This window comes from Diceros bicornis, chromosome 3 (genome assembly GCF_020826845.1).
Source record: "Diceros bicornis minor isolate mBicDic1 chromosome 3, mDicBic1.mat.cur, whole genome shotgun sequence".
In the NCBI taxonomy this organism is placed as follows: Eukaryota; Metazoa; Chordata; class Mammalia; order Perissodactyla; family Rhinocerotidae; genus Diceros; species Diceros bicornis.
In genome coordinates this window covers 25,154,264-25,175,094 of record NC_080742.1, presented here as the reverse complement: position 1 = coordinate 25,175,094, position 20,831 = coordinate 25,154,264, and the positions used below count along the sequence as shown (strand labels likewise).

Here is a 20,831-nt window from a genome sequence, read left to right as displayed (position 1 = left end):
ACAAGAAAAATCTCAAATAAACAATCTAACAGTGCACCTAAAGGAACTGGAAAAAGAAGAACAAACAAAGCCCAAAATCAGTACAAGAAGGGAAATAATAAAACTCAGAGCAGAAATAAATGAAATAGAGACCAAAAAAACAATAGAAAAAATTAATAAAACCAAGAGCTGGTTCTTTGAAAAGATCAACAAAATTGACAAACCTCTAGCTAGACTCACCAAGAAAAAAAGAGAGAAGGCACAAATAAGTAAAATCAGAAATGAAAGAGGAGAGGTTACAACAGACACCTCAGAAATACAAAAGATTATAAGAGAATACTATGAAAAGCTATATGCCAACCAATTCGACAATCTGGAAGAAAAGGATAAATTCTTAGAATCATACAACCTTCCAAAACTGGATCAAGAAGAAGTAGAGAATTTGAATAGACCAATCACCAGTAAGGAGATCGAAACAGTAATCACAAACCTCCCCAAAAATAAAAGTCCAGGACCAGACGGCTTCCCTGGTGAATTCTACCAAACATTCAAAGAAGACTTAATACCTATCCTTCTCAAACTCTTCCAAAAAATTGAGGAGGGGGGGAAGCTCCCTAACTCATTCTATGAAGCTGACATTGCCCTGATACCAAAACCAGACAAGGACAACACAAAAAAAGAAAATTATAGGCCAATATCACTGATGAACATCGATGCAAAAATCCTCAACAAAATACTAGCATATCGCATACAACAATAGGTTAAAAAGATTATACACCATGATCAAGTGGGATATTCCAGGTATGCAGGGATGGTTTAACATTCGCAAATCAATCAACGTAATACACCACGTTAATAAAATGAAGAATAAAAATCACGCGATCATCTCAATAGATGCAGAGAAAGCATTTGACAAGATACAGCATCCATTTATGATAAAAACTCTGAATAAAACGGGTATAGAAGGAAAGTACCTCAACATAATAAAGACCATATATGACAAACCCACAGCTAATATCATCCTCAATGGTGAAAAACTGAAAGCTATCCCTCTAAGAACAGGAACCAGACAAGGATGCCCACTCTCACCACTCCTATTTAACATAGTACTGGAAGTCCTAGCCAGAGCAATCAGGCAAGAGAAAGAAATAAAAGGGATCCAAATTGGAAAAGAAGAAGTGAAACTGTCACTATTTGCAGATGACATGATTTTATATATAGAAAACTCTAAAGAATCCACCAGAAAACTTTTAGAAGTAATAAACGAATATGGTAAAGTTGCAGGATACAAAATCAACATACAAAAATCAGTTGCATTTCTGTACACTAACAACGAAGTAGCAGAAAGAGAAATTAAGAATACCATCCCATTTACAATTGCAACAAAAAGAATAAAATACCTGGGAATAAACTTAACCAAAGAGGTGAAAGATCTGTACACCGAAAACTATAAAACATTTCTGAAAGAAATTGAAGAAGACACAAAGAAATGGAAAGATATTCCGTGCTCTTGGATTGGAAGAATTAACATAGTTAAGATGTCCATACTTCCTAAAGCAATCTATAGATTCAATGCAATCCCTATCAAAGTTCCAACAACATTTTTCACAGAAATAGAACAAAGAATCCTAAAATTTATATGGAACAACAAAAGACCCCGAATAGCTAAAGGAATCCTGAGAAAAAAAGAACAAAGCTGGAGGTATCACACTCCCTGATTTCAAAATATACTACAAAGCTATAGTAACCAAAACAGCATGGTACTAGCACAAAAACAGACACACAGATCAATGGAATAGAATCGAAAGCCCAGAAATAAACCCACACATCTATGGACAGCTAATCTTTGACAAAGGAGCCAAGAATATACAATGGGGAAAAGAAAGTCTCTTCAACAAATGGTGTTGGGAAAACTGGATAGCCACATGCAAAAAAACGAAAGTAGACCCTTACCTTACACCATACACAAAAATTAACTCCAAATGGATTAAAGACTTGAATGTAAGACCTGAAACTATGAAACTTCTAGAAGAAAACATAGGCAGTACGCTCTTCGATATCGGTCTTAGCAACATCTTTTCAAGTATCATGTCTGACCGGGCAAGAGAAACAATAGAAAAAATAAACAAATGGGACTACATCAAACTAAAAAGCTTCTGCACAGCAAAGGAAACCATCAACAAAAAGAAAAGACAACCTAACAATTGGGAGGAGATATTTGCAAACTATACATCTGATAAGGGCTTAATCTCCAAAATATATAAAGAACTCATGCATCTCAACAACCAAAATACTAACAACCCAATTAAAAAATGGGCAAAAGACCTGAACAGACATTTCTCCAAAGAAGATATACAGATGGCCAACAGACACACGAAAAGATGTTCAAAATCACTAACTATCAGGGAAATGCAAATCAAAACTACAATGAGATATCACCTCACGCCCCTCAGAATGGCTATAATTAACAGGACAGGAAACAACATGTGTTGGAGAGGATGTGGAGAGAAGGGAATTCTCATACACTGCTGGTGGGAGTGCAAACTGGTGCAGCCACTATGGAAAACAGTATGGAGATTCCTCAAAAAATCAAGGATAGAACTACCATATGATCCAGCTATTCCACTGTTGGGTATTTATCCAAAGAACTTGAAAACACCCAATTTGTAAAGGTACATGCACCCCTGTGTTCATTGCAGCATTATTCACAATAGCCAAGACTTGGAAGCAACCTAAGTGCCCATCAAGGGACGAATGGATAAAGAAGATGTGGTATATATACACAATGGAACACTACTCAGCCATAAGAAACAATGAAATCCAGCCATTTGTGACAACATGGATGGACACTGAGGGTATAATGCAAAGTGAAATAAGTCAGAGGGAGAAGGTCAAATACCGTATGATTTCCTTCATTAAGTAGTAGATAATAACAACAATAAACAAACACATAGAGACAGAGATTGGATTGGTGGTTACCAGAGGGGAAGGGGGGAGGGAGGAGGGTGAAAGAGATAATTCGGTACATGTGTGTGGTGATGGGTTGTAATTAGTATTTTGGTGGTGAACATGATGTAATCTATGCAGAAATAGAAGTATAATGATGTACACCTGAAATTTTTACAATATTATAAACCAATGTTACTGCAATAAACAAAAAATTAAAAAAAAAAAGAGATAATCCAAAAAATGAGGTACAATAAAGATCTCATAGATTCTCAGTTTCTTCCTATCTCATGACTTTGGCTGCACTTCACTGTGACTATCCATAAACATGGCTTTAGACCTAATGGAAACGTAGATCTGGGTCCAAATAGCAACTCTGCCACTTAGCCATGTGCCTCTGGGCAACTAACTTTAACTGAACTTCCTTATCTGTGGTGAGGATAATCATACAATCAGAGTTGTTAGGATTTTTTAAAAATGCCTGCAAAAACACATTACAAAACTAATCTAGTTGAGACAACCATATTATGCTAGATAGAATGTCTATGAATGGCCTCCGTGATTCCACTCCCTCTAATCCCCAGAACCCATGAATATGAGATTATCACTTCCATGAGTGTGATCACGTTATTTTACACAGAACAACTGACCTTAAAGTAGGGAGATTATCCAGGTGGGTCTAATCCGATCACTTGAGCCCTTATCAGCAGAAAGCTTTCTCTAGCTGGTGGCAGAAGATGAGCCAGGGAGATTCAAAGCCTGAAAAGGACTGGAGGTGTTGTCTGGCTTTGAAGATACAGGTGGCCAGTCTTATGGAACCCGAGAGAGGCCTCATCTAACAGTGAGGAAATGGGAACCTCGGTCCTACAAATGCATGGAAATGCCTTCTGCCAACAACCTCAATGAGCCTGGAGGTGGACTGTCGCCCAGAACAGAGCCCAGACCTACAGAAACCTTTATTTCAGCTTCGTGAGATCGTAAGCAGAGTACCTAGCTAAACCTACATGGACTTCAGATCTATAGAAGCTGTGAGATAATAAATTTGTGTCTTTTTAACTGTTAAAAAAAAGTTTGTTAAGTTTGTGATAAATTGTTATGATAGCAATAGGAAACTAATATATATATATAGAAAAGATGAAGATGAACTATTCTCTGTATACCTCCTTGCCACTTAATAGACTCTAGGAAACTGAGACCAAGATTACCAATTCCATTCCCACTACAATCTTAACTCATCAGGAAGTACATATTAAAAATATGAATTATCAGATTCTTTCATGAAGGATTATTTGCTTTGAATTCTCAACCACAAAGATTAAACGAAACAATATAATTCCAAAAAAACCTATATATGCATTAAGAAAATGATGACACTGGATTTAACTACAGTCGGCTTCCTGGCGGCATTAGGATGTAAACTCAAAGTGGAAAGAGAGTCAGGAACAATAACTAAAAAAAAAAAAAATAGATTGTCACATACCAGTACACCAGGACGAATTGTTTAGGACTGCCAGTAGCCTGTTGCAACAATTCTGTTTTGAGTTCACAGGGGTTCGAACTCGGCTGGTCACTGTGGGAAGGAAAAACAAGCTTAACAAATGCAGAGAAAAAAAATTAACAACTGGTGAAGGAGGGTGGAAGACAGACAAGCTCGGGGTTGGGAGGCCCCAAGATTCAAACGTTTGGTAATGACAAACACGTGCAAAAGTCCATCTGCTAGAGAGGTGGATAAAAATTACTGAAGGTTTCACACAACCGCAGTCCCTTTCATTAGACGGATCCACAGGATACAAAGTACACCCTGGTGCCCAGGTATCTGGCGCCCGCGCCCTGTCGCAGGGGACAAAGAGTTCAAAGCTTGGCTCTAGAGACAGGAGGAGCAGACAGCGACAAGAGCTCAGAGCCTCCGCCCACCAACCCAAGGGCAGCTCTGCACACTCAAGAGGCCACCAAGTGAGAGAAATTCAACCAAGCACCACGATGGACCAGCCCAGCAGCCCAACCTCAAGGGTACCTCTCCGACCCCGGCGGATGAGTTGCCTGATGACACGACACCCCGGCCGAGTCCTGACACCTCCGCAGTCCTACGCTATTTCACTCGGTTCTGCTTTACTTAACTTTTTCCCACCTCCAAGGGTTACGGGAGGGAGGGAGCGCTGCCTCGGCCGGCCTGCTTGACCTCGCAGCCAGCAGCCGACAACCGCGCCGACCCGCTCCCCCACGGGAGCCAAGGAGCGGGAATTGGACGCGAAGCCGCGGGGTCCCGCCCCGCGGTCACTGGGGAACGGGGATTGGCTGCACAGCCGCGAGGGTCCTGCCCTATACTTGAAGCCGGGGGCGGGCCGGGCCTGCGCTCTGGTGGGACCCGCTTGCCCCTCCCGCGCGCGTCCTCGGCCTGGGGCTGAAGTCTATGTTCCTGGCGTGGGGCAAGCTCGCAGGACGCCAGATGACCCGTCCAAATCCTGCCGGGCAGCAGTTAACTCCTCGCTGTAGGTGGAGCACAGCGCCCTGGCCCGGGATACGGCGGTTCCGGGTCGGCCGCGCTCCGCCCACGCAGGTACCTAACCCTCTGGGACTGATGCAGGAACAGGTTGCTCAGACCTATTTTCACCCACTTGTGCAAGAAGTTGGCACCCTGTTTCCCTTCCTTCTCTAGCCCTAGCTCTGGCTTATCAGCCACAGCCCCCCACCACCACCCGTGCGACGCTTTTTGCAGCCTCCAAACAAGAATTTATACCAACGCCTTATAAAGGAATCTTACTGTTCATCCTGTGTCCTGGCAAAAGAACAGTGACCACACAGATCCCTACTTGACCTCTCTTTGCCTTCATCCACTGAGGCTTAAGTTTGCCAGCGCAGATGTGCTGCACCACTCTGCGCCATCTCGGGCCTCCCTACCCTCCTAGAGGTCTTCATGCTGCCCAAGGTCCTTGAAGCCCCCAGCGATGCTCACAGTGCAAGCTTGGGGTTGATCTGATGTCTTTTACTATCGCGCCGAGAAATGGAGTTTTTAACCCGAGTGGAGCTAGGCAAGTTCTAGAGGAAAATCATAATGTAGTTAACTTAGTTTTGAAGGCTAATCAATTTCACATTTACCTCATGAAATGTACAGTTTCATTTTTTCATTTTAAATACATTGTTTCATTTTTGTGGAAGAACAGAGCAACAGTTTACAGTGGCTCTGAACTAGATACCAAATATAAAGAACTAGATTTCAAATTAATGTGTCAGTACAGGTGCCAATCCTTTGTCTGTCTTTCCTAACTCCCTTGGTGGTAAAATCTGACCCGAATGGAACTGAGGCTGTGTATAACTGAACATTCACTTCGTGTGAATATTCATAAGTTTCCTACAGAAATATTAATGTGTTCGATTACAGTGCAGCTCCAGCCCTTGCTGGAGGTGTTGCATAATATATGGCAGACACACCTTTCTAATAGAAGTTCTGAATTCTGAAACATATCGGCCAAAAAGATTTCAGATACCAGATTGTAGGCTTGTTGTAGTAATTTCTGAAGGTGCTGTATTTTCTCTCATAGTATGTAAGTGCTGTGTTCTGGATGATGTTAAGATTGGCTTACAAGATAGTATTCTAGGAGTAATAAAAAGCTACTCAAACACTTTCATTGTACATTTTTCTCATTTCTAGTGAATTTTGGCACCTCTGAAAAAGTTCCTGCATGTTTAATGCATGTTGGTGGCATAGAATGTAGGGTCACGTAGCTTCACTGTCTTTCCCCCCGTCTTGATATTTATTTAAAGGGAAACTTGATATTTCTGAAAGGATTCTTGGAATCTTGGAAAGAGAAAAAATGTGAGACTGTATGAAAATGAGTAGAACAGAGACCCAAGTGTGCAGGGGAAAAAAAGAGCAATCTTTTAAAATATACTGATAAGTAGATGTACCAATAATCCCAAAAAGCATATATTTATAAGTGATTTGTTTTTCTTCAAAATGCATAATATATATTTTAATGGCAGATTCCAAATTGTGTTCTGTTCAGGATAGATTTGAACTACTTTGCATTTCTTAGAGTGAGATGGAAGATATTGGCTAGTGAGGAAGATGTTTCAGGCACATGAAGTATATTGATAACAAGAAGTTCTAAGATTAAAAATTCAAAATATTTTTCTGGAGAAAAACTTGTAAGTACTACAAGTGGTGATGATAAGTTTTTTTAAGTTGCCATAAAAAGTCTTTCATTTTTAATCCTATGTAGCTCTTTCTCAGTATAGCACAAATAGGAAAACTCTTATAAACAAGTCTGGATAAATTCCACCATAAAAAGTATAAAAATACTAGACCTTTACGTTTCGATCTGAAGAGCTAGTTTACTGCTAGGACTTATGACCCTAAAAAGTAATGAAATGTAGTATAAATAGCTCTAATCTGTGGGACAGATCTTTAACCTACTTTCATCCGGATATGTAAAATGAGCATATTGAAGAAATAATTATTTGATCTTTTCTAATTTTTTATGGGATGGGGCAGTAGAGGAGTGGTCATTTTGGGAAGTAGCCAACAGCAGATTAAAGTATGCTAGGTGCAGAAAGGTCAACCTGAGATTAAAAACTAATTCCACTACCAACAGCAGATGAACGTACCAAGGGCCTCTTTTTAGCATTAATCATTGGTTTGGGGTTGCCTTTGATGATGTTTATTGTACATAAAAATTTACCACCAAAATCCTGGGAAAGAGTTAAGATAACTACAATGTTTTTATATCTAAGAGAAATTCCTTATTACTAAACAGAACATAACATTTTTAAAAAATTTAGCAGCTTTATCAAGACAATTTACATACCCTAAAGTTTGCCCATTGGCATTTACTATATTCACATAATTATACAATCAGCATAATCTAATTTTAGAACATTTTTATCACCCCAAAAGGAAATGTTGTACCCATTGCAACCATTAATCTACTTTCTGTCTCTATAGATTTGCCTATTCTGGACACTTCATATGAATAGGGTCATATAATATGCAGTCTTTTGTGACTGGCTTCTTTCACTTGGCATAACGTTTTCAAGATTCATCCGTGTTTATTACATATCAGTACTTCAATCCTTTTTATGGCTGAATAATATCACGTTGTATGGATATACCACATTTTGTTTATCTCTTCATCTGCTGATGGACATTTGGATTGTTTCCATCTTTTGGCTATTATAAATAATGCTACTATAAACATTTATGTAAAAGTTTTTGTATGAACATATGTTTTCAGTTATCTTGGATATATACCTAGGAGTGGAATTGTTGGGTCATATGGTGACTCTGTGTTTAACATTTTTAGCAACTGCCAAACTGCTTCCCAAAGTGGCTGCACCATTTTACATTCCCACCAGCGATGTATAAGGGTTCCAATTTCTTCACAATAAATATAACAATAATACTGGTTATTGTTCATCTTTTTTATCATAGCCATTCTGATAGATGTGATGAGATGTGTTAGCTCATTGTGGTCTTAATTTGCATATCGGTAAAGACTAATGATGTTGAGCATCTTTTCCCATGCTTATTGGCATCTTTGTGTATTTTCTTTAGAGAGATGTCTGTTCAGATTCTTTACCCATTTTTAATTGGGTTGTCTTTTTGTTGTTGAGTTGTAGGAGTTCTTTGTCTATTCTGGATACAAATCCCTTATCAGATATATGATTTGCAAATATTTTTCTGCCCTTCTGTAGGTTATCTTTTCACTTTCTTGATAGTGTCCTTTGAAGCAGAAATGTTTTACTTTTAATGATGTCCTACTCATTAATCTTGTCTTTTATCACTTGTGATTTTGATGTTGTAGCTAAGAAATCATTGCCTAAGATAAGATCATAAAGACTTACTCTTGTGTTTTCTTCTAAGAGTTCTATAGCTTTTGCTCTTATGCTTATGCCTATGATCCACTTTAAATTATTTTTTTATGTGTGATGTGAAGTAGGGGTCCAAATTCATTCTTTTGCACGTGGAAATCCAGTTGTCCTAGCACCATTTGTTGAAAAACTATTCTTTCCCTGTTGAACTGACTTGGCCCCCTTGTCAAAAGTTAGTGGACCATAAATGATAGGGTTTGTTTCTGCACTCTCAACTCCGTTTGAATCTCCACACTATATGCTGTCCTATGCCAGTACCACACTGTCTTGATTACTGCAGTTTTTTAGTTTTGAAATCTGGCGTCAGAGTCCTCCAACATTTTCTTTTTCAAGATTGTTTTGGTTGTTTTGGATCTCTTGTATTCCCAAAGACGTAACACTTTGCAATATAGTTAGAGATGCCAGAGTACAGTATTTCATTTAGTACATAAATATTGACTTTTCATATACATTATGCTTCTGAGAAACCAGTCTAATCTGGTGAACTGGAAGTCTCAGTGTTCTTGGTCCTTTCCAGTATCACACAGCAATGTCTTCATTTACACAGTTATTATGAGGAAAAAGTATTCACAAGTGTAAAGTTCAATATGCATATTTATTAATAACACTAGGTTTATAATCTATATATTGCATAATATTCATGTTAATAGGTATCTGGGGACTTTTCCAATGTATGGTAGCCAAGAAAATAAGAGAAATGATGTATATGTATCCTCAAAAGGAAACCAGTTTTATTCAGTTTCATTTTAAATAACAATAGTTTATCAAGAAAGGACTATAGTCAGCCTTCTAGTGAATTGTTAGTGAGGGCTAGTCAACAGGCCATATGTTCATAGGCAAGTTATATTATCAAGAGTCTAACTTCAGGGGCTGGCCCTGTGGCATAGCAGTTAAGGGCTCCCACTCTGCTGCTGGTGGCCCAGGTTCGGATCCCGGGCACGCACCGACGCACAGCTTGTCAGGCCATGCTAGGGTGGTGTCCCACATAAAGTGGAGGAAGATGGGCATGGATGTTAGCCCAGGGCCAGTCTTCCTCAGCAAAAAGAGGAGGATTGGCATGGATGTTAGCTTAGGGCTGATCTTCCTCACAAAAATAATTAATTAATTAATTAAAAAAAAATAAGAATCTAACTTTGAAAATCATCTGAGAAAATGGTCATCCATGAAATTGTGGGTGATCTACCTAAGTTTCGTCATGCTTGCTGACATTTAAACTTGACCTTTTTTAATCTGAGAATATTTTCCAATATTTAGTTGTGTTTTTATAATTAACAATATGAAATGTACCACTAACAGTATAAAAATTTTCAGTCTATCAATCAGCATTAAGTACTTAGAGAAAAATGTTAGATTTTGAGGCTGACTTATAATTTGTTACCTTTGTAATAGTGAATATTTTGTCTTTTTAAAATTTGCATTCCATATTAGTTTATGCCTCATATTTTGATACATGCCTTATAATGTACTTTGCCTATTAAAAAATACACGTACATTTTTGTTAAAGCATATTGGTGTTGCATTATTTAAAATACTTCTGAGTACTTAACCATCATTCTGCTTTTTTTTTTTCCCCCGTCCTTAAGTTATCAGAAAGGATACCACAAACCAGAGGGAACTCTGTTATGGGTTTATACAAAAGAGCAAGTGTCATGTTACTCTGTGTTCTTTCATCACGGTGCCTTTAACAATTTGCAGCTCCTCAGACCTCCAGTTTGTTTTGTTTTGTTTGTTTTTTGCATCATGCTTGTGACTAAAATTAAATTCTAACACTTAAAATTAACAAGTACTTTTTGAAGGTTTTGTTATAATAAGGATTCTTATATCAGCCATGAGATGAGACGGAGTCACCCCTTATGTAACACACTCTTGTGATTGTGAACTTAAAAAAATGGGAAGCACAAATAATTGGAATTTACCTTTGGACATTGGAAATTGGAAAGTACCAAGATAATTGATATTTATAAAGATCTGAAATGTTGCATGATCTGAAGTACCCTTTGTAACATCAAAGAGATAATGAAATTAGATTCTACATAGTCTTAAAGTCAAGCATCACTTTTCATAGTTTTATTTTTGACAATCCCTGTTATTGCAAGGCAGAGACTCACAAAGGATGGGTTGATGTTTGTACTGCCATACTTAATATCAAGAAGCTGAAGGAGGATTTCCATTTCTGTTCCCAAGACCACACTTGTCTTTTTTCCCCTTGTAATAGCATCCTTTTTCTACTATATCAGGTTCATCTAAACATATTAACATATAAGATCATGTTATACATGTATACATATAACTGTACACAAATAAGATCTCAGTTGTAGTGAAGTTAATTAAACACAAATCCCTTTCCTTACACCAACTCATGTGAGCCTCAAGTGTGTAAGACACACATCAGGTGTAGCCAAGCTCCTCTAACGCGGCTCAAAGCACTATGTTGACATTGAGTGGCCTTGAAACTTTCAGAGGACATGGTCAGTAAATATTTTGGTGTACAAATCTGGAGCTCAAGACAAAGTTTGTATGAGGCTGCAAAGAAAATCTAGGTATCCTATGAAATTCCAGGGAATAAAGAGTAGTGAGCTTTTTAAAGGGAAACTCCAGTATCCACAGCTCTCCCTGCGTCTCCCTATCCTGTATCTTGGGTTCTTCCCTGTGGTGACTCATTACTGTCCAGTGGGGTACTGAGTTCCCCACCTAAACTGAGGTGAAGAAAATTTCTTTTTCTTTTAGTTCAACTGGGACAAATTTAAATTTTTAAAGGGAATATAAACAGGAGTTCTAAGACAAAGTGTGTAGAAATGATAATACAGAATACAAACTTAGGCTGACAACTAAAATCTAGCCATAAATTGGCTTACCTCGTACTACTAGGTACCTGTCTCAGCACGTTCTAAAGCTGTAATTCTAAAAGGTGGGTGATTTAGCGCACCACGGGACATTTGGCAACATCTGGAAACATTTTTGATTATCACAGCTGTAAGTGGGGATGTTATTGGCATTTAGTGGGTAGAGACCAGAGGTGCTCCTAAACATCTTACACAGACGGCTCCCTACAAAAAGAATTATCTGGCCCAAAATGTCAGTAGTGCTAAGGCTGAGAAACCCTGGTCCAAGTAGATGTGTGAGAAGAATGAGGTTCGACCATGCTGTTTGGCCTTCCAGCCCAAAGTGATTTGGGTTGATACACTTACATACTGGGAGCTCTACCAAAGGCCAGGATCAATCTTAAAATCTGTTCTAATTCAATGTAACCAGTATCTTTTCAGCCTGACGACAAAATTCTTATTTCATATCTGTGAGAATTCCAACTCTGATAATTTTGTGTGCAAAGAAAATAAACCATATACCTAACCAATGATTAAAACTTTATTAACTGAGGGAGCTGGCTTTCTCTACTTCCCCAGTTCTCTTTGATTACTTAGGTACCCCTAAGAAAAAACATTGCAGACTTCCATCACCAGTTTTTAAATATTGATAATGTAAAAGTTCCCTTAAAGAGGCCACTAATAACTTTTTATTTAGCACCTACTGAATGCCTAATATTCTGCAAGAAACTATAGAGGATTTTTTTAAAGTATCATCTTCACTAGTTTTATATTAATGTTTTGCCTTCAGCTTATCCTGGAAGCCCTCTCAAGGAACAACCACATGAAATTTGAAATATACTGTAAAAATGTTGGGGATGTTGTTCATTACATCACTTACAATGTCTCCTGTTATGTCCCACATTAAAACTTTCTTTTAGGGGGCCGACCCCGTGGCTTAGCGGTTAAGTGCGCGCGCTCCGCTACTGGCGGCCTGGGGTTTGGATCCCCGGCGCGCACTGACGCACCGCTTCTCCGGCCATGCTGAGGCCACATCTCACATACAGCAACTAGAAGGATGTGCAACTATGACATACAACTATCTACTGGGGCTTTGGGGAAAAAAAAGGAGGAGGATTGGCAATAGATGTTAGCTCAGAGCCGGTCTTCCTCAGCAAAAAGAGGAGGATTAGCACGGATGTTAGCTCAGGGCTGATCTTCCTCACAAAAAAAAAAAAAAAAAAAAAAAGATGGGTGAGATTATCATGAATTCTAAATCAGAGAAAATTTGAAATAGATGGGCCACAATGAAATGTGTCAGTTGGTAAGGAGGGAGGAAGATGGGCTTTCATTCTGCAAGTGCTAACAGTCAAGTGTTTGACAGCTGTGTAAAGGACAGTGAGGAGGCCAGCTGAGATGAGAGGTTCATACTGGCTGTATATAGAGAGACAGAGAGTGTTGGATAGATGGTGCTGATTGCTGAAGAGCCTTGAATGCTATAGAGGAAAAAAAAATTTTAAGCTGGAAATTCAACCTCCTGTTTTAAAAAGAAGAGACAGAGACCTCAAGGGGTTAATTTTCCCCCCACTGCCCATAGGGTCTAGAATGCAGAGTTCCTTACTCTAGGCTCTTTCTGCTCTACCACATTGCCTTTCAAGGTTTCTCTTTGCAATAGAAAGCCATTGTATGTTTATAAGCTAGAAAGTGTTTTAGAAAGGGTAGCAGAGGGCCGGCCTGGTGGCTTAGCGGTTAAGTGCGCCGCTCTGCTACTGGCGGCCCAGGTTCGGATCCCGGGCGCGCACCAATGCACCGCTTCTCCGGCCATGCTGAGGCCGCGTCCCACATACAGCAACTAGAAGGATGTGCAACTATGACATAGAACTATCTGCTGGGGCTTTGGGGCAAAAAAGGAGGAGGATTGGCAATAGATGTTAGCTCAGAGCCGGTCTTCCTCAGCAAAAAGAGGAGGATTAGCACTGATGTTAGCTCAGGGCTGATCTCCCTCACCAAAAAAAGAAAGAAAGAAAGGGTAGCAGAGTGAGAGGAAAGCTGTGAAGAGAGAAAACTAAAGAAGAGTCTTTAATTTTCAAGAAGACATTCATTACTGATGGAAAAGAGCTTGTTCCTAAGGAAACACCGGCAGGGCCCCACTGCATTACTGTTCTAGTTCCCTCGTTGCAAAAGGCAAGATAAGAATACAAAGTCCCTGTTTATCAGGATGGATGTCTTTCTGTGGGAAGTGTTATGAAAGTTCCACGTAAGTTATGTCTGTGTCCTTTGAGCTGCCTTCTCTAACTTGGAAGACAGCTGGCTTGCAATCCTTGATTACTTCATATTTAGAAATCAGGCAGATTAGATTTTAATAATGTCAACTTACACAAAGATAAACTGAGGGTTTTCTTAGGAGCAACCTCTCCAATATATTTAATAAAGGATTCTCTTAAGTAGCAATCTTTCCAATGTATGGAATATCTGATACCATATCATCACTACTTTTCAGGAAAATGAAAGGCACTGAAAGATGCCTTTTCCCACATTTTGGAGAGTGAGTTTTATGAATAAATTTAAATACTATGAATTTAATGTTTATGTTTATTCCTTGGTACAAAACATTTTTGAGGAAACATTTCATTTAATCAGGCACTAAAGGAAGAAAGTAAGGGCTCTTCCTTAATAATAGCTTTTCTCCTGAGCAATAGAAACTTGACAACTTGAAGTTTTTAAGGCAAAACTTCAAATGACCTAGTCTTAGGTCAATAAGAATAAAATAATTTTGAAGCACTAAGATTAAAGATACTTTAATATCTTTTTAAAAGCTTAGAGATACTCAATCATATCAGTGTTTACACCATAATGGATCAACTTGTATTCAGTGTTGTATTCTTGCTTTACTCAGGTAAATATATTCCATGTAAAGTACTGAGAACGCCTGAGGTCTTTCCATGTCTCTTCTGGGTTCTAAGACTTATCTGGGTACACAAAACCATTTAGACTTTAGGGCTGTCATTTTTCCAGATAGAATTTTGCAGTTGAGAATGTAATGTTCTTGAAGAAACAATGAACCTTTGTACATAGATTTCAGAATAGCCTTGGAAAGCCTCAAAATTCCATAGTAGGCCATTGTAATTCAAATAATACGGGGTGAGGCAGAGTAGTATAGTCCGAGCATTCGTGGGAAAGTCTAGAAACCTACTTCTGCTGCTAACAGACATGTTCTTGAGCTAGTCATTCAAACCCTAGGTAGGCCTCACCGTTCCCTGGAAATAAAATGGTTGCTCTCCCTACCTACTTGATAGTTCTGAGAAACTCCCAGTGAGCTTTACAAGGTGTCCCAAAGCAGGGCTCATTGTGACCATGTCTCTTGCTTGGCAGAAATCTCATGGGAAAGTGGCATAGTCACGGAGTGTGTATGATTTACAATCTACCACAGGAAACTTGTAGAATTCCTTGGAAAACAAAATGGGTTCCACCATCTCTTGGGTCTGCTCTCCATTCTTCCTTACACACCAACTCCAGTAGGAAACTTTTCTTAATGTTCCCCTCTTGTCCTCTTCTCACCTCTTTACCAGCAACCCAGGCTGACTGCACAACCTCTTTCCTCACAGATCTTTTCCACTTTTTGTAATCGTTGTGAACCAGTCTCAGCTGCAATTTCACCCTGAGTCCTTGTACTGCAGAAGTTGGTTAGCTGGGACAGGTACTGTTATTGGGCAATTTGATACACTTGTTAACACTGGTTGTATAGTAGTGTAGCTTTCTTATTAGCATTCCAAGTACTTTGGACTCTGCTTTGGTGTGCATAAAGTTCACTTTCTTTTCTTTTGGTTTCATAGAAGCTGATATTTGATTAGCTAAATAGGTAAAAGGCTATACAAATAAGTATTTATTGAGCACTGCTCCTTGCCCAGCATTCTGTTAAATACAGATACAAATCAACAAGTCAATTCTGTATTTCCAGTTTTTGGTTTTCATGGATATGACAGCTCAAAGAAGGTGGGAGTCCTAAGGCATTCTTTGTCATATTTTATGGTGAATCATGTATATTGTGAAAAATAATATTAGGCTGCTAAGTGTGTAACTTCTACAAAAAGTACATTTGACATTCTGCTTGTATAAATATAAGTGCTGTATTTTGTATCTTTTCACTACATATTCAATTCTTCTGGACTTAATGCTATTTCTTGCATTAATGTTTGCTTTTAAATAAAAATCGAACAGAGGGCACATATTATTTTATTAGACATACTTTGTATGTCTCCAACCCAATGCCAAGCCAAAGTGGGTGCTGCTTGAATTTTTATGTGTGGGAAAAAAAATCCTGGATAGGAGCTATTATCCCTGGGTTGTAAGAATATGGATTATTTTTATTTCTTTATACTCCTCTGCATTTTCCAAATGGCCTATTATAAATAATGTTATATATACATACATATATGTATATAATGTATGTTGTATATACATTTTTTTATGGGATCTCAGGATATCATACAATCTTGTGTCTGGCCTTCAGAGAGATTATATGCCATTATCCTTATAAGAGGTCAATCATCAGAAGCCCAGAAATATTAAGTGACTTATCTAGAATTATACATGTAGGAAGTGATGGAGGAGGGACCAGAACCAAGATTTTTCTAGCTACTGGTTTTGTATTTTTCCTGTTAAAATGAACATGACAGGTGGAAGTGTGGAACCACTGTTTCCTCCAGCAGTGCACATATATACTACCTACTTTATGTTAGATCTCTGATATTCCAGAACTTAAAATGTGAAATTCAGGTTTTTGTGCATGTGTCTTCTGTCCTTAATCAATTTGAAAAATTTTGTCTTTTTTTTTGTATATCTGAGTGCCTTACACAGTAAAACGCATATATTAGACTCTCAATAATAATACCTTAAAGAAAATATACCAAAACATTAACAGTAATTGCTTCTGGGTTGTGGGTTACTGTTTTCCTTCTCATTTACATTTTCCTACCTTTTTCTTATTTTCTATAATGACTACTGCATAGTTTACAATTAATCAAAACTGATTTCTTTGTAAAAAAAGAGATTGATATTCCTGAGTTCATGTTTTATTCCTCAAATAGGGAGAAAGATTTCTTTTATTCAACAAGGACAAATATATATTCACGGTAAATATTTAACATTATAATGCATTGCTTTTTAAAAAAAATTTTCTGTCACAGACTCCTTTCATCATCTGTTGGAAGTTATGAAACCTCTCCTCAAAGAAATACAAATACACATATAGAAACAAAATGTAAAAGAATTTCTGGAGGTTCACAGATCCCCTGAAGCTCATTGATTTCCCTCTCAGTATTTCTCAAAGCATGGGCTACAATTTTCATCAAAATACCTGAGATGCTCATATGAAATGGAGATTCCCAAACCTTGTCCCAGACTTTCTGAATTGGAGGGAGCAGTGGGGCCCAGGAATCTGCCTCTTTAACAAGACAGTCCTTCCCCACCCTCTCAGCAAATGTGAGAATCTCAGGACCTAGGTGTCTATAGATCTCATATTAAGAATCCTAAGTAAGAATAGCAAAAATTAAAATGATAGAGAATATCCAGTGCCAGGTCTTGAAATTAGAAATCTGAGCAGAAGGAATGCAATTTTGCCAACACCTCGATTTTAGCCCCATTTTTGAGATTCTGATCTCCAGAATGGAAAGATAAAAAAAGCTGTGTTGTTTTAAGCTGCTAAATTTGTGGTAATTCATTACAGGAGCAATAGGAAGTTAATTTAAAATAGATATACCAGGGGCCGGCCCGGTGGCATAGTAGTTAAGTTTAAGTGCTCCACTTGGGCGGCCTGGGGTTGAGGCGTCAGAACGCAGGCACGGATCTGCATTCCACTCATAAAGCTATGCTATGGCAGTGTCCCATATACAAAATAGAGGAAGATTGGCAGCAGATGTTAGCTCAAAGCCAATCTTCCTCACCAAAAAAATAAAATAGATATACCAGTTACTTGCCCAAGGTCATAACGCTAGTAGGTGATGGGTCACAAATCAAACCTAGATCCTCTCTGACACCCAAATTCATGCTTAACCCACTATAGTAGCAGTATGACTTATGTATAAATAGGGGAAGAATAATCTATATTGAGTTGTTTCAATGAGAGATTTATTCTAAAAGTCTAAAATATTTGAGAAAAGGATATGTCACAGTATTTTGAGTTGGTATTGGTATCAAATCAGTGTTCCATATGTCATAATTCCCTGTGTCAGTGGTGTATGAGACCAATTGCAACAAAGGCCAGAGCAAATCTTGAGTGAGAAAGAGAAAATTATTTCTCCAAACATTCTTTCTCCTCTTCCTCCTGCACCATCTACTAGTATCACCACGATCTACTTACTTTCAATTCTTGAGTGCTTACATTTTTCGCAATATATGGTGTACTTTACATACATAAAGTTCATACATCCTTTACACACGTTAATATTTTAATGAAGACCTTCAGTACACTGCATCACCATTCAGGCTTTATGGTATGTAACTAGAGTGATCAGAAAGAATAAAGAAGGGAGAAGATGAAAGAATGGAAGCTTCTAATATGTCTGAGTCTGTGAACAACAGCCTTGTGTGTAGCCAGATGAGCATATTCAAGTCTGGAATGAGTGCCCAATGTGGCCAAGCACCTTAGTGAATGGTCCCTGGGAATTTATGTGGCAGAGTAGTTTTTAAAAGTAGTCCAAGTCAGCGTCATGGCAGAGTGAGCTTTCCCGTGAACTCTTCCCCGAGAAGATACAACAAAAGGAACAGTCACAGACCAACAACGGAATCCCAGACAGTGAAAAGCAAGATTGGAAAGATCCACACTGCCACACATCCGAGAGTGGAACGTGCTGGACCCCGGGAGGAAGTGAGGAGAGGTAAGGAGAACTCCTCTCCCTCCCCATCAGATCAGCGATCTGGGTCCACGTGACTCCCAGAGAGGGGAGAGGGGTGGCCTTCTGCAGGGAAACCGTAGCTCTTCGGGCTCTCTCAGCCAGTAGGAAACTCCCACACAGAGGACTCAGAACTGCTACGGGGTACCATCAACATCTGAGCACCCCAGAGAGCAGATAACGAGGGGCGAAGGAGAAGCCCCCCATGCGAGGGACCCAGTGAGCAAAAGAGAGATCCCACCCCTCCCGGAAAACCGGACCCTGCAGCTCAGCTGACCAGACCAGACCAAGCGACCCGACCCGTGGATCGCAGCGAAAAACCGTGGCAGAGCTGAGGGGGCTCAGATTACATAGCCCTTTACCCCCACACAGTGGCGGCGGGTGGAAATTGCAACCAGAGATTTCCAGGATGAGGAAAAACAAAGCGAATACAGGAACCACAATGCAAAAATACGTGAAATCACCAGACCAGAAGGAAAATGACAAGCACCCAGACACCAGCCCTGAAGACACAGAAATCCATAACCTAAATGACAGAGATTTCAAAATAGCTATCATAAAAACAATCAACGAAATACGAGACAACACAGACAAACAATTCAATGAGATTAGGAGTTTCTTCACAAAAGAGATTGAAATCATACAGAAACACCAATCAGTGCTGATGGAGATGAAGAACACAATGGAGGAGATAAAGGAGAATCTGCAATCTTTAAAGAACAGAGCTGACAATATGGAGGAAAGAATTAGCATTTTAGAGGATAGGAATACAAATATGCTCCAGATGGAAGAGGAGAGAGAGAACTAAGACTAAAAAAAAATGAAGAAAGTCTCCGAGAAATATCTGACTCTATTAGGAAATGTAACATAAGAATTATAGGTATTCCTGAGGGAGAAGAGAGGGAAAGAGGAACAGAGAGCCTATTCAAGGAAATAATAGCTGAGAATTTCCCAAATCTGGGGAAGGAGCAGGAAATACCAGTAAGCGAAGCCAACAGGTCACCTAAATATGTCAACAGGCAAAGGCCCTCTCCACGACACCTAATGGTAAGGCTAGCCAGAGTCAATGACAAAGAAATAATATTAAGGGCAGCTAGACAAAAATAAAAAATAACATACAAAGGAACTCCCATCAGGCTCTCAGTGGATTTCTCAACAGAAACTTTACAGGCTAGGAGAGACTGGAATGATATATTCAAAATACTGCAAGACAAAAACTTCCAGCCAAGAATACTCTATCCAGCAAAAATATCCTTCAAATATGATGGAGAAATAGTAACTTTCCCAGATAAACAAAAGCTAAGGAAGTTCATGGCCACAAGACCCCCACTACAAGAAATACTCCAGAAGGCCCTCAGGCCTGAAAAAAAGAAGAGAAAGGGAATACAAAGCTTGGAGCAAGGAGAAAAATAGGTAGATAAACTCAGAAAAATAGTAGATCTTTACCAGAATAGGTTAGCAACCACTTAAATACTAAAATCAAAGATCAAAGGAAGGAATTCACCAAAAATAAATTTAACCTCATCACTGTAAACACACAGCCACAACACAAGATAGAATAAGGTATAACAAGAACGACTTAGAAGGGGAAGAGGAAGGTGATTGAATTGACTTAGTATAAGGAAATAGGAGGCCGTCAGATAATGGACTATCTCATACACAAGATTTTTTACACAAACCTCAAGGTAACCACTAAACAAATAATCAAAACAAAATCACATATGATAAACAAAGAGAAAACTAGAAGAGTCATCAGACAGAACAACCAAACTGAATTGGCAGTTCAAAACACATGGGACAAGAAACAAAGGAAATGCAAAAGAACCAGAAAATAAGTGACAAAACAGCAACATTAAGCCCTCATATATCAATAATTACCATAAATGTAAATGGATTGAACTCTCCAATCAAAAGATACAGAGTGGCAGGATGGAGTAAAAAGCAAGACCCAACAATATGCTGCCTCCAGGAAACACATCTCAGCTCTAAAGACAAGCACAGGCTCAGAGTGAAAGGATGGAAGACAATACTCCAACCTAATGGCAAACAAAAGAAAGCAGGTGTTGCCATACTCATATCAGACAAAGTAGACTTCAAGATAAAACAGGTTAAGAAAGACAAAGAAGGGAAATATATAATGATAAAAGGGACACTCCACCAAGAAGACATATCATTTATAAATATATATGCACCCAACATAGGAGCACCAATGTACATAAAGCAACTATTAACAAACCTAAAAGGAGACATTAACAACAATGCAATAATAGTAGGGGATCTTAATACCCCACTTACACCAATGGATAGATCATCCAGACAAAAAGTCTATAAAGAAATAGTAGACTTA

The 20,831-nt window shown here is 38.8% G+C and overlaps 1 protein-coding gene and 1 long non-coding RNA gene across 5 annotated transcripts in view; one reads left to right on the top strand and one right to left on the bottom strand.

Annotated features, from left to right (window-relative positions):
• CROT (carnitine O-octanoyltransferase) overlaps positions 1-5,117 on the bottom strand; it is a 56,462-nt gene extending 51,345 nt beyond the window's left edge. For 2 of the 4 annotated variants that reach the window (XM_058524755.1, XM_058524780.1), the window contains exons 1-3: positions 4,940-5,117; positions 4,406-4,495; positions 3,576-3,684 (exon numbers count right to left, since the gene is read on the bottom strand). The gene's annotated coding sequence lies outside the window, so the exon portion shown is untranslated. The other 2 variants (XM_058524774.1, XM_058524762.1) reach the window with 2 other exon arrangements.
• Positions 5,118-5,308: 191 nt separating this feature from the next.
• The window catches only part of LOC131393756 (uncharacterized), a 62,006-nt gene continuing 46,483 nt past the window's right edge, over positions 5,309-20,831 (top strand). The window contains exon 1 of the long non-coding RNA XR_009215969.1: positions 5,309-5,482. This is a non-coding gene — a long non-coding RNA (uncharacterized LOC131393756). The remainder of the gene's footprint in view (positions 5,483-20,831) is intronic.